The sequence below is a fragment of the Phyllobates terribilis genome, unplaced genomic scaffold, assembly GCF_046119375.1.
Source record: "Phyllobates terribilis strain yellow unplaced genomic scaffold, ASM4611937v1 Scaffold_16__1_contigs__length_26959993, whole genome shotgun sequence".
Taxonomy (NCBI): domain Eukaryota; kingdom Metazoa; phylum Chordata; class Amphibia; order Anura; family Dendrobatidae; genus Phyllobates; species Phyllobates terribilis.
The window spans coordinates 9,381,122-9,396,814 of NW_027362776.1; positions in this window are offsets into that span (position 1 = coordinate 9,381,122).

Below are 15,693 nucleotides of genomic sequence, written 5' to 3' on the forward strand. Positions count from 1 at the left end.
GCGACTGTGATTTATTAATGGTCGTAATGGCTACGATGATGTCATAATGGTCGTCATGGCAACGGTGATGTCATAATGGTCGCCATGGCGACGATGATGTTATAATGGTTGTCATGGCGACGATGATGTCATAATAGTCATCATGGCGACGAAGATATCATATTGGTTGTCATGGCGATGATGATGTCATAATGGTTGCCATGGCGACGATGATGTCATAAGGGTCGTCATGGCGACGATAATGTCATAAAGGGTCATCATGGCGATGATGATGCCATAATGGTCGTCATGGCGACGATGATGTCATAATGGTCGTCATGGCAACGGTGATGTCATAATGGTCGTCATGGCAATGGTGATGTCATGATGTCATAATGGTCGTCATGGCGACGAAGATGTGATAATGGTTCTCATGGCGACTGTGATTTAATAATGGTCGTAATGGCTACGACAATGTCATAATGGTCGTCATGGCGACGGTGATGTCATAATGGTCGCCATGGCGACGATGATGTCATAATGGTTGTCATGGCGACGATGATGTCATAATGGTCATCATGGGGACGATGATATCATATTGGTTGTCATGGCGATGATGATGTCATAATGGTTGCCATGGCGACGATGATGTCATAAGGGTCGTCATGGCGACGATAATGTCATAACGGTCATCATGGCGATGATGATGTCATAATGGTCGTCATGGCGATGATGATGTCATAATTGTCGTCAAGGCGACGATGATGTCATAATGGTCGTCATGGCAACGGTGGTGTCATAATGGTCGCCATGGCGACGATGATGTCATAATGGTTGTCATGGCGACGAAGATGTCATAATGGTTGTCATGGCGACTGTGATTTAATAATGGTCGTAATGGCTACGATGATGTCATAATGGTCGTCATGGCAACGGTGATGTCATAATGGTCGTCATAGCAACGGTGATGTCATGATGGTCGTCATGGCGACGAAGATGTCATAATGGTTGTCATGGCGACTGTGATTTAATAATGGTCGTAATGGCTACGATGATGTCATAATGGTTGCCATGGCGACCGTGATGTCATAATGGTTGCCATGGCGACGATGATGTCATAATGGTTGTCATGGCGACAATGATATCATATTGGTTGTCATGGCGATGATGATGTCATAATGGTTGCCATGGCGACGATGATGTCATAAGGGTCGTCATGGCGACGATATTGTCATAACTGTCATCATGGCGATGATGATGTCATAATGGTCGCCATGGCGACGATGATGTCATAATGGTCGTCATGGCGAATATGATGTCATAATGGTTGTCATGGCGACGATGATGTCATAATGGTTGTCATGGCGACAATAATATCATATTGGTTGTCATGGCGACAATGATATCATATTGGTTGTCATGGCGATGATGATGTTATAATGGTTGCCATGGCGACGATGATGTCATAATGGTCGTCATGGCGACGCTAATGTAATAATGGTCGTCATGGCAACGGTGATGTCATAATGGTCGTCATGGCAACGGTGATGTCATGATGTCATAATGGTCGTCATGGCGACGAAGATGTCATAATGGTCGTCATGGCGACGAAGATGTCATAATGGTCGTCATGGCAACGGTGATGTCATAATGGTCGCCATGGCGACGATGATGTCATAATGGTCGTCATGGCGACGATGATGTCATAATGGTCATCATGGCGACGATGATATATTGGTTGTCATGGCGATGATGATGTCATAATGGTTGCCATGGCGACGATGATGTCATAAGGGTCGTCATGGCGACAATAATGTCATAAAGGGTCATCATGGCGATGATGGTGCCATAATGGTCGTCATGGCGATTGTAATGTCATAATGGTTGTCATGGCGACGATGATGTCATAATGGTCGTCATGGCGACGATGATGTCATAATGGTCTTCATGGCAACGGTGATGTCATAATGGTCGTCATGGCAACGGTGATGTCATGATGTCATAATGGTCATCATGGCGACGAAGATGTCATAATGGTTGTCATGGCGACTGTGATGTAATAATGTTCGTAATGGCTGCGATGATGTCATAATGGTCGTCATGGCGACGGTGATGTCATAATGGTCGACATGGCGAATATGATGTCATAATGGTTGTCATGGCGACGATGATGTCATAATGGTCATCATGGCGACGATGATATCATATTGGTTGTCATGGCGATGATGATGTCATAATGGTTGCCATGGCGACGATGATGTCATAAGGGTCGTCATGGCGAGGATATTGTCATAACGGTCATCATTGCGATGATGATGTCATAATGGTCGCCATGGCGACGATGATGTCATAATGGTCGTCATGGCGATTGTGATGTCATAATGGTTGTCATGGCGGCGATGATGTCATAATGGTCGTCATGGCGACGGTGATGTCATAATGGTCGTCATGGCAACGGTGATGTCATAATGGTCATCATGGCAACGGTGATGTCATGATGTCATATTGGTCATCATGGCGACGAAGATGTCATAATGGTTGTCATGGCGACTGTGATTTAATAATGGTCGTAATGGCTACGACGATGTCATAATGGTCGTCATGGCGACGGTGATGTCATAATGGTCGCCATGGCGACGATGATGTCATAATGGTTGTCATGGCGACTGTGATTTAATAATGGTCGTAATGGCTACGATGATGTCATAATGGTCGTCATGGCAACGGTGATGTCATAATGGTCGTCATAGCAACGGTGATGTCATGATGTCATAATGGTCATCATGGAGACGAAGATGTCATAATGGTTGTCATGGCGACTGTGATTTAATAATGGTCATAATGGCTACGATGATGTCATAATGGTCGACATGACGACCGTGATGTCATAATGGTTGCCATGGCGACGATGAAGTCATAATGGTTGTCATGGCGACAATGATATCATATTGGTTGTCATGGCGATGATGATGTCATAATGGTTGCTATGGCGACGATGAAGTCATAATGGTTGTCATGGCGACAATGATATCATATTGGTTGTCATGGCGATGATGATGTCATAATGGTTGCCATGGCGACGATGATGTCATAAGGGTCGTCATGGCGAGGATATTGTCATAACGGTCATCATTGCGATGATGATGTCATAATGGTCGCCATGGCGACGATGATGTCATAATGGTCGTCATGGCGATTGTGATGTCATAATGGTTGTCATGGCGGCGATGATGTCATAATGGTCGTCATGGCGACGGTGATGTCATAATGGTCGTCATGGCAACGGTGATGTCATAATGGTCGTCATGGCAATGGTGATGTCATGATGTCATAATGGTCGTCATGGCGACGGTGATGTCATAATGGTCGACATTGCGAATATGATGTCATAATGGTTGTCATGACGACGATGATGTCATAATGGTCATCATGGCGACGATGATATCATATTGGTTGTCATGGCGATGATGATGTCATAATGGTTGCCATGGCGACGATGATGTCATAATGGTTGTCATGGCGACGATGATGTCATAATGGTCGTCATGGCGACGATGATGTCATAATGGTCGTCATGGCAACGGTGATGTCATAATGGTCGTCATGGCAACGGTGATGTCATAATGGTAGCCATGGTGACGATGATGTCATAATGGTTGTCATGGCGACTGTGATTTAATAATGGTCGTAATGGCTACGATGATGTCATAATGGTCGTCATGGCAACGGTGATGTCATAATGGTCGCCATGGCGACGATGATGTCATAATGGTTATCATGGCGACGATGATGTCATAATAGTCATCATGGCGACGAAGATATCATATTGGTTGTCATGGCGATGATGATGTCATAATGGTTGCCATGGCGACGATGATGTCATAATGGTTGTCATGGCGACTGTGATTTAATAATAGTCGTAATGGCTACGATGATGTCATAATGGTCGACATGGCGACCGTGATGTCATAATGGTTGCCATGGCAACGGTGATGTCATAATGGTCGTCATAGCAACGGTGATGTCATGATGTCATATTGTTCATCATGGCGACGATGATATCACATTGGTTGTCTTGGCGATGATGATGTCATAATGGTTGTCATGGCGACAATAATATCATATTGGTTGTCATGGCGATGATGATGTCATAATGGTTGCCATGGCGACGATGATGTCATAAGTGTCGTCATGGTGACGATATTGTCATAACGGTCATCATGGCGACGATGATGTCATAATGGTCGCCATGGCGACGATGATGTCATAATGGTCGTCATGACGATTGTGATGTCATAATGGTTGTCATGGCGACGATGATGTCAAAATGGTCGTCATGGCGACGATGATGTCATAATGGTCGTCATGGCAGCGGTGATGTCATAATGGTCGTCATAGCAACGGTGATGTCATGATGTCATAATGGTCATCATGGCGACGAAGATGTCATAATGGTTGTCATGGCGACTGTGATTTAATAATGGTCGTAATGGCTACGATGATGTCATAATGGTCGTCATGGCAACGGTGATGTCATAATGGTCGTCATGGCGACGATGATGTCATAATGGTTGTCATGGCGACGATGATGTCATAATGTCATCATGGCGACGATGATATCATATTGGTTGTCATGGCGATGATGATGTCATAATGGTTGCCATGGCGACAATGATGTCATAAGGGTCGTCATGGCGACGATAATGTCATAAAGGGTCATCATGGCGATGATGATGCCATAATGGTCGTCATGGCGATTGTGATGTCATAATGGTTGTCATGGCGACGATGATGTCATAATGGTCGTCATGGTGACGATGATGTCATAATGGTCGTCATGGCAACGGTGATGTCATAATGGTCGTCATGGCAACGGTGATGTCATGATGTCATAATGGTTGTCATGGCGACGATGATGTCATAATGGTCATCATGGCGACGATGATATCATATTGGTTGTCATGGCGATGATGATGTCATAATGGTTGCCATGGCGATGATGATGTCATAAGGGTCGTCATGGCGACGATAATGTCATAACGGTCATCATGGCGACGATGATGTCATAATGGTCATCATGGCGATGATGATGTCATAATTGTCGTCAAGGCGACGATGATGTCATAATAGTCGTCATGGCAACGGTGGTGTCATGATGTCATAATGGTCGTCATGGCGACGAAGATGTCATAATGGTTGTCATGGCGACTGTGATTTAATAATGGTCGTAATGGCTACGATGATGTCATAATGGTCGTCATGGCAACGGTGATGTCATAATGGTCGTCATAGCAACGGTGATGTCATGATGTCATAATGGTCGTCATGGCAACGAAGATGTCATAATGGTTGTCATGGCAACTGTGATTTAATAATGGTCGTAATGGCTACGATGATGTCATAATGTTCGTCATGGCGACAATGATGTCATAATGGTCGTCATGGCAACGGTGATGTCATAATGGTCGTCATGGCAACGGTGATGTCATGATGTCATAATGGTCGTCATGGCGACGAAGATGTCATAATGGTTGTCATGGCGAATGTGATTTAATAATGGTCGTAATGGCTACGATGATGTCATAATGGTCGTCATGGCAACGGTGATGTCATAATGGTCGTCATAGCAACGGTGATGTCATGATGTCATAATGGTCATCATGGAGACGAAGATGTCATAATGGTTGTCATGGCGACTGTGATTTAATAATGGTCATAATGGCTACGATGATGTCATAATGGTCGACATGGCGACCGTGATGTCATAATGGTTGCCATGGCGACGATGAAGTCATAATGGTTGTCATGGCGACAATGATATCATATTGGTTGTCATGGCGATGATGATGTCATAATGGTTGCCATGGCGACGATGATGTCATAAGGGTTGTCATGGCGATTGTGATGTCATAATGGTTGTCATGGCGGCGATGATGTCATAATGGTCGTCATGGCGACGGTGATGTCATAATGGTCGTCATGGCAACGGTGATGTCATAATGGTCGTCATGGCAATGGTGATGTCATGATGTCATAATGGTCGTCATGGCGACGGTGATGTCATAATGGTCGACATTGCGAATATGATGTCATAATGGTTGTCATGGCGACGATGATGTCATAATGGTCATCATGGCGACGATGATATCATATTGGTTGTCATGGCGATGATGATGTCATAATGGTTGCCATGGCGACGATGATGTCATAATGGTCGTCATGGCAACGGTGATGTCATAATGGTCGCCATGGCGACGATGATGTCATAATGGTTATCATGGCGACGATGATGTCATAATAGTCATCATGGCGACGAAGATATCATATTGGTTGTCATGGCGATGATGATGTCATAATGGTTGCCATGGCGACGATGATGTCATAATGGTTGTCATGGCGACTGTGATTTAATAATGGTCGTAATGGCTACGATGATGTCATAATGGTCGACATGGCGACCGTGATGTCATAATGGTTGCCATGGCAACGGTGATGTCATAATGGTCGTCATAGCAACGGTGATGTCATGATGTCATATTGTTCATCATGGCGACGATGATATCACATTGGTTGTCTTGGCGATGATGATGTCATAATGGTTGTCATGGCGACAATAATATCATATTGGTTGTCATGGCGATGATGATGTCATAATGGTTGCCATGGCGACGATGATGTCATAAGTGTCGTCATGGTGACGATATTGTCATAACGGTCATCATGGCGACGATGATGTCATAATGGTCGCCATGGCGACGATGATGTCATAATGGTCGTCATGACGATTGTGATGTCATAATGGTTGTCATGGCGACGATGATGTCAAAATGGTCGTCATGGCGACGATGATGTCATAATGGTCGTCATGGCAGCGGTGATGTCATAATGGTCGTCATAGCAACGGTGATGTCATGATGTCATAATGGTCATCATGGCGACGAAGATGTCATAATGGTTGTCATGGCGACTGTGATTTAATAATGGTCGTAATGGCTACGATGATGTCATAATGGTCGTCATGGCAACGGTGATGTCATAATGGTCGCCATGGCGACGATGATGTCATAATGGTTGTCATGGCGACGATGATGTCATAATGTCATCATGGCGACGATGATATCATATTGGTTGTCATGGCGATGATGATGTCATAATGGTTGCCATGGCGACAATGATGTCATAAGGGTCGTCATGGCGACGATAATGTCATAAAGGGTCATCATGGCGATGATGATGCCATAATGGTCGTCATGGCGATTGTGATGTCATAATGGTTGTCATGGCGACGATGATGTCATAATGGTCGTCATGGCGACGATGATGTCATAATGGTCGTCATGGCAACGGTGATGTCATAATGGTCGTCATGGCAACGGTGATGTCATGATGTCATAATGGTTGTCATGGCGACGATGATGTCATAATGGTCATCATGGCGACGATGATATCATATTGGTTGTCATGGCGATGATGATGTCATAATGGTTGCCATGGCGATGATGATGTCATAAGGGTCGTCATGGCGACGATAATGTCATAAGGGTCATCATGGCGACGATGATGTCATAATGGTCATCATGGCGATGATGATGTCATAATTGTCGTCAAGGCGACGATGATGTCATAATAGTCGTCATGGCAACGGTGGTGTCATGATGTCATAATGGTCGTCATGGCGACGAAGATGTCATAATGGTTGTCATGGCGACTGTGATTTAATAATGGTCGTAATGGCTACGATGATGTCATAATGGTCGTCATGGCAACGGTGATGTCATAATGGTCGTCATAGCAACGGTGATGTCATGATGTCATAATGGTCGTCATGGCAACGAAGATGTCATAATGGTTGTCATGGCAACTGTGATTTAATAATGGTCGTAATGGCTACGATGATGTCATAATGGTCGTCATGGCGACAATGATGTCATAATGGTCGTCATGGCAACGGTGATGTCATAATGGTCGTCATGGCAACGGTGATGTCATGATGTCATAATGGTCGTCATGGCGACGAAGATGTCATAATGGTTGTCATGGCGAATGTGATTTAATAATGGTCGTAATGGCTACGATGATGTCATAATGGTCGTCATGGCAACGGTGATGTCATAATGGTCGTCATAGCAACGGTGATGTCATGATGTCATAATGGTCATCATGGAGACGAAGATGTCATAATGGTTGTCATGGCGACTGTGATTTAATAATGGTCATAATGGCTACGATGATGTCATAATGGTCGACATGGCGACCGTGATGTCATAATGGTTGCCATGGCGACGATGAAGTCATAATGGTTGTCATGGCGACAATGATATCATATTGGTTGTCATGGCGATGATGATGTCATAATGGTTGCCATGGCGACGATGATGTCATAAGGGTTGTCATGGCGATTGTGATGTCATAATGGTTGTCATGGCGGCGATGATGTCATAATGGTCGTCATGGCGACGGTGATGTCATAATGGTCGTCATGGCAACGGTGATGTCATAATGGTCGTCATGGCAATGGTGATGTCATGATGTCATAATGGTCGTCATGGCGACGGTGATGTCATAATGGTCGACATTGCGAATATGATGTCATAATGGTTGTCATGGCGACGATGATGTCATAATGGTCATCATGGCGACGATGATATCATATTGGTTGTCATGGCGATGATGATGTCATAATGGTTGCCATGGCGACGATGATGTCATAATGGTTGTCATGGCGACGATGATGTCATAATGGTCGTCATGGCGACAATGATGTCATAATGGTCGTCATGGCAACGGTGATGTCATAATGGTCGTCATGGCAACGGTGATGTCATAATGGTCGCCATGGCGACGATGATGTCATAATGGTTGTCATGGCGACTGTGATTTAATAATGGTCGTAATGGCTACGATGATGTCATAATGGTCGTCATGGCAACGGTGATGTCATAATGGTCGCCATGGCGACGATGATGTCATAATGGTTGTCATGGCGACGATGATGTCATAATAGTCATCATGGCGACGAAGATATCATATTGGTTGTCATGGCGATGATGATGTCATAATGGTTGCCATGGCGACGATGATGTCATAAGGGTCATCATGGCGACGATAATGTCATAAAGGGTCATCATGGCGATGATGATGCCATAATGGTCGTCATGGCGACGATGATGTCATAATGGTCGTCATGGCAACGGTGATGTCATAATGGTCGTCATGGCAATGGTGATGTCATGATGTCATAATGGTCGTCATGGCGACGAAGATGTCATAATGGTTCTCATGGCGACTGTGATTTAATAATGGTCGTAATGGCTACGACGATGTCATAATGGTCGTCATGGCGACGGTGATGTCATAATGGTCGCCATGGCGACGATGATGTCATAATGGTTGTCATGGCGACGATGATGTCATAATGGTCATCATGGCGACGATGATATCATATTGGTTGTCATGGCGATGATGATGTCATAATGGTTGCCATGGCGACGATGATGTCATAAGGGTCGTCATGGCGACGATAATGTCATAACGGTCATCATGGCGATGATGATGTCATAATGGTCGTCATGGCGATGATGATGTCATAATTGTCGTCAAGGCGACGATGATGTCATAATGGTCGTCATGGCAACGGTGGTGTCATAATGGTCGCCATGGCGACGATGATGTCATAATGGTTGTCATGGCGACGAAGATGTCATAATGGTTGTCATGGCGACTGTGATTTAATAATGGTCGTAATGGCTACGATGATGTCATAATGGTCGTCATGGCAACGGTGATGTCATAATGGTCGTCATAGCAACGGTGATGTCATGATGTCATAATGGTTGTCATGGCGACTGTGATTTAATAATGGTCGTAATGGCTACGATGATGTCATAATGGTTGCCATGGCGACCGTGATGTCATAATGGTTGCCATGGCGACGATGATGTCATAATGGTTGTCATGGCGACAATGATATCATATTGGTTGTCATGGCGATGATGATGTCATAATGGTTGCCATGGCGACGATGATGTCATAAGGGTCGTCATGGCGACGATATTATCATAACTGTCATCATGGCGATGATGATGTCATAATGGTCGCCATGGCGACGATGATGTCATAATGGTCGTCATGGCGAATATGATGTCATAATGGTTGTCATGGCGACGATGATGTCATAATGGTTGTCATGGCGACAATGATATCATATTGGTTGTCATGGCGATGATGATGTCATAATGGTTGCCATGGCGACGATGATGTCATAATGGTCGTCATGGCGACGCTAATGTAATAATGGTCGTCATGGCAACGGTGATGTCATAATGGTCGTCATGGCAACGGTGATGTCATGATGTCATAATGGTCGTCATGGCGACGAAGATGTCATAATGGTTGTCATGGCGACTGTGATTTAATAATGGTCGTAATGGCTAGGATGATGTCATAATGGTCGTCATGGCAACGGTGATGTCATAATGGTCGCCATGGCGACGATGATGTCATAATGGTTGTCATGGCGACGATGATGTCATAATGGTCATCATGGCGACGATGATATCATATTGGTTGTCATGGCGATGATGATGTCATAATGGTTGCCATGGCGACGATGATGTCATAAGGGTCGTCATGGCGACGATAATGTCATAAAGGGTCATCATGGCGATGATGATGCCATAATGGTCGTCATGGCGATTGTAATGTCATAATGGTTGTCATGGCGACGATGATGTCATAATGGTCGTCATGGCGACGATGATGTCATAATGGTCTTCATGGCAACGGTGATGTCATAATGGTCGTCATGGCAACGGTGATGTCATGATGTCATAATGGTCATCATGGCGACGAAGATGTCATAATGGTTGTCATGGCGACTGTGATTTAATAATGGTCGTAATGTCTGCGATGATGTCATAATGGTTGCCATGGCGACGATGATGTCATAATGGTTGTCATGGCGACGATGATGTCATAATGGTCGTCATGGCGACGATGATGTCATAATGGTCGTCATGGCAACGGTGATGTCATAATGGTCGTCATGGCAACGGTGATGTCATGATGTCATATTGGTCATCATGGCGACGAAGATGTCATAATGGTTGTCATGGCGACTGTGATTTAATAATGGTCGTAATGGCTACGACGATGTCATAATGGTCGTCATGGCGACGGTGATGTCATAATGGTCGCCATGGCGATGATGATGTCATAATGGTTGTCATGGCGACGATGATGTCATAATGGTCATCATGGCGACGATGATATCATATTGGTTGTCATGGCGATAATGATGTCATAATGGTTGCCATGGCGACGATGATGTCATAAGGGTCGTCATGGCGACGATAATGTCATAACGGTCATCATGGCGATGATGATGTCATAATGGTCGTCATGGCGATGATGATGTCATAATTGTCGTCAAGGCGACGATGATGTCATAATGGTCGTCATGGCAACGGTGGTGTCATAATGGTCGCCATGGCGACGATGATGTCATAATGGTTGTCATGGCGACGAAGATGTGATAATGGTTGTCATGGCGACTGTGATTTAATAATGGTCGTAATGGCTAAGATGACTTCATAATGGTCGTCATGGCAACGGTGATGTCATAATGGTCGTCATAGCAACGGTGATGTCATGATGTCATAATGGTCGTCATGGCGACGAAGATGTCATAATGGTTGTCATGGCGACTGTGATTTAATAATGGTCGTAATGGCTACGATGATGTCATAATGGTTGCCATGGTGACGATGATGTCATAATGGTCATCATGGCGACGATGATATCATATTGGTTGTCATGGCGATGATGATGTCATAATGGTTGCCATGGCGACGATGATGTCATAATGGTCGTCATGGCAACGGTGATGTCATAATGGTCGCCATGGCGACGATGATGTCATAATGGTTATCATGGCGACGATGATGTCATAATAGTCATCATGGCGACGAAGATATCATATTGGTTGTCATGGCGATGATGATGTCATAATGGTTGCCATGGCGACGATGATGTCATAATGGTTGTCATGGCGACTGTGATTTAATAATGGTCGTAATGGCTACGATGATGTCATAATGGTCGACATGGCGACCGTGATGTCATAATGGTTGCCATGGCAACGGTGATGTCATAATGGTCGTCATAGCAACGGTGATGTCATGATGTCATATTGTTCATCATGGCGACGATGATATCACATTGGTTGTCTTGGCGATGATGATGTCATAATGGTTGTCATGGCGACAATAATATCATATTGGTTGTCATGGCGATGATGATGTCATAATGGTTGCCATGGCGACGATGATGTCATAAGTGTCGTCATGGTGACGATATTGTCATAACGGTCATCATGGCGACGATGATGTCATAATGGTCGCCATGGCGACGATGATGTCATAATGGTCGTCATGACGATTGTGATGTCATAATGGTTGTCATGGCGACGATGATGTCAAAATGGTCGTCATGGCGACGATGATGTCATAATGGTCGTCATGGCAGCGGTGATGTCATAATGGTCGTCATAGCAACGGTGATGTCATGATGTCATAATGGTCATCATGGCGACGAAGATGTCATAATGGTTGTCATGGCGACTGTGATTTAATAATGGTCGTAATGGCTACGATGATGTCATAATGGTCGTCATGGCAACGGTGATGTCATAATGGTCGCCATGGCGACGATGATGTCATAATGGTTGTCATGGCGACGATGATGTCATAATGTCATCATGGCGACGATGATATCATATTGGTTGTCATGGCGATGATGATGTCATAATGGTTGCCATGGCGACGATGATGTCATAAGGGTCGTCATGGCGACGATAATGTCATAAAGGGTCATCATGGCGATGATGATGCCATAATGGTCGTCATGGCGATTGTGATGTCATAATGGTTGTCATGGCGACGATGATGTCATAATGGTCGTCATGGCGACGATGATGTCATAATGGTCGTCATGGCAACGGTGATGTCATAATGGTCGTCATGGCAACGGTGATGTCATGATGTCATAATGGTTGTCATGGCGACGATGATGTCATAATGGTCATCATGGCGACGATGATATCATATTGGTTGTCATGGCGATGATGATGTCATAATGGTTGCCATGGCGATGATGATGTCATAGGGGTCGTCATGGCGACGATAATGTCATAACGGTCATCATGGCGACGATGATGTCATAATGGTCATCATGGCGATGATGATGTCATAATTGTCGTCAAGGCGACGATGATGTCATAATAGTCGTCATGGCAACGGTGGTGTCATGATGTCATAATGGTCGTCATGGCGACGAAGATGTCATAATGGTTGTCATGGCGACTGTGATTTAATAATGGTCGTAATGGCTACGATGATGTCATAATGGTCGTCATGGCAACGGTGATGTCATAATGGTCGTCATAGCAACGGTGATGTCATGATGTCATAATGGTCGTCATGGCAACGAAGATGTCATAATGGTTGTCATGGCAACTGTGATTTAATAATGGTCGTAATGGCTACGATGATGTCATAATGGTCGTCATGGCGACAATGATGTCATAATGGTCGTCATGGCAACGGTGATGTCATAATGGTCGTCATGGCAACGGTGATGTCATGATGTCATAATGGTCGTCATGGCGACGAAGATGTCATAATGGTTGTCATGGCGAATGTGATTTAATAATGGTCGTAATGGCTACGATGATGTCATAATGGTCGTCATGGCAACGGTGATGTCATAATGGTCGTCATAGCAACGGTGATGTCATGATGTCATAATGGTCATCATGGAGACGAAGATGTCATAATGGTTGTCATGGCGACTGTGATTTAATAATGGTCATAATGGCTACGATGATGTCATAATGGTCGACATGGCGACCGTGATGTCATAATGGTTGCCATGGCGACGATGAAGTCATAATGGTTGTCATGGCGACAATGATATCATATTGGTTGTCATGGCGATGATGATGTCATAATGGTTGCCATGGCGACGATGATGTCATAAGGGTTGTCATGGCGATTGTGATGTCATAATGGTTGTCATGGCGGCGATGATGTCATAATGGTCGTCATGGCGACGGTGATGTCATAATGGTCGTCATGGCAACGGTGATGTCATAATGGTCGTCATGGCAATGGTGATGTCATGATGTCATAATGGTCGTCATGGCGACGGTGATGTCATAATGGTCGACATTGCGAATATGATGTCATAATGGTTGTCATGGCGACGATGATGTCATAATGGTCATCATGGCGACGATGATATCATATTGGTTGTCATGGCGATGATGATGTCATAATGGTTGCCATGGCGACGATGATGTCATAATGGTTGTCATGGCGACGATGATGTCATAATGGTCGTCATGGCGACAATGATGTCATAATGGTCGTCATGGCAACGGTGATGTCATAATGGTCGTCATGGCAACGGTGATGTCATAATGGTCGCCATGGCGACGATGATGTCATAATGGTTGTCATGGCGACTGTGATTTAATAATGGTCGTAATGGCTACGATGATGTCATAATGGTCGTCATGGTAACGGTGATGTCATAATGGTCGCCATGGCGACGATGATGTCATAATGGTTGTCATGGCGACGATGATGTCATAATAGTCATCATGGCGACGAAGATATCATATTGGTTGTCATGGCGATGATGATGTCATAATGGTTGCCATGGCGACGATGATGTCATAAGGGTCGTCATGGCGACGATAATGTCATAAAGGGTCATCATGGCGATGATGATGCCATAATGGTCGTCATGGCGACGATGATGTCATAATGGTCGTCATGGCAACGGTGATGTCATAATGGTCGTCATGGCAATGGTGATGTCATGATGTCATAATGGTCGTCATGGCGACGAAGATGTCATAATGGTTCTCATGGCGACTGTGATTTAATAATGGTCGTAATGGCTACGACGATGTCATAATGGTCGTCATGGCGACGGTGATGTCATAATGGTCGCCATGGCGACGATGATGTCATAATGGTTGTCATGGCGACGATGATGTCATAATGGTCATCATGGCGACGATGATATCATATTGGTTGTCATGGCGATGATGATGTCATAATGGTTGCCATGGCGACGATGATGTCATAAGGGTCGTCATGGCGACGATAATGTCATAACGGTCATCATGGCGATGATGATGTCATAATGGTCGTCATGGCGATGATGATGTCATAATTGTCGTCAAGGCGACGATGATGTCATAATGGTCGTCATGGCAACGGTGGTGTCATAATGGTCGCCATGGCGACGATGATGTCATAATGGTTGTCATGGCGACGAAGATGTCATAATGGTTGTCATGGCGACTGTGATTTAATAATGGTCGTAATGGCTACGATGATGTCATAATGGTCGTCATGGCAACGGTGATGTCATAATGGTCGTCATAGCAACGGTGATGTCATGATGTCATAATGGTCGTCATGGCGACGAAGATGTCATAATGGTTGTCATGGCGACTGTGATTTAATAATGGTCGTAATGGCTACGATGATGTCATAATGGTTGCCATGGCGACCGTGATGTCATAATGGTTGCCATGGCGACGATGATGTCATAATGGTTGTCATGGCGACAATGATATCATATTGGTTGTCATGGCGATGATGATGTCATAATGGTTGCCATGGCGACGATGATGTCATA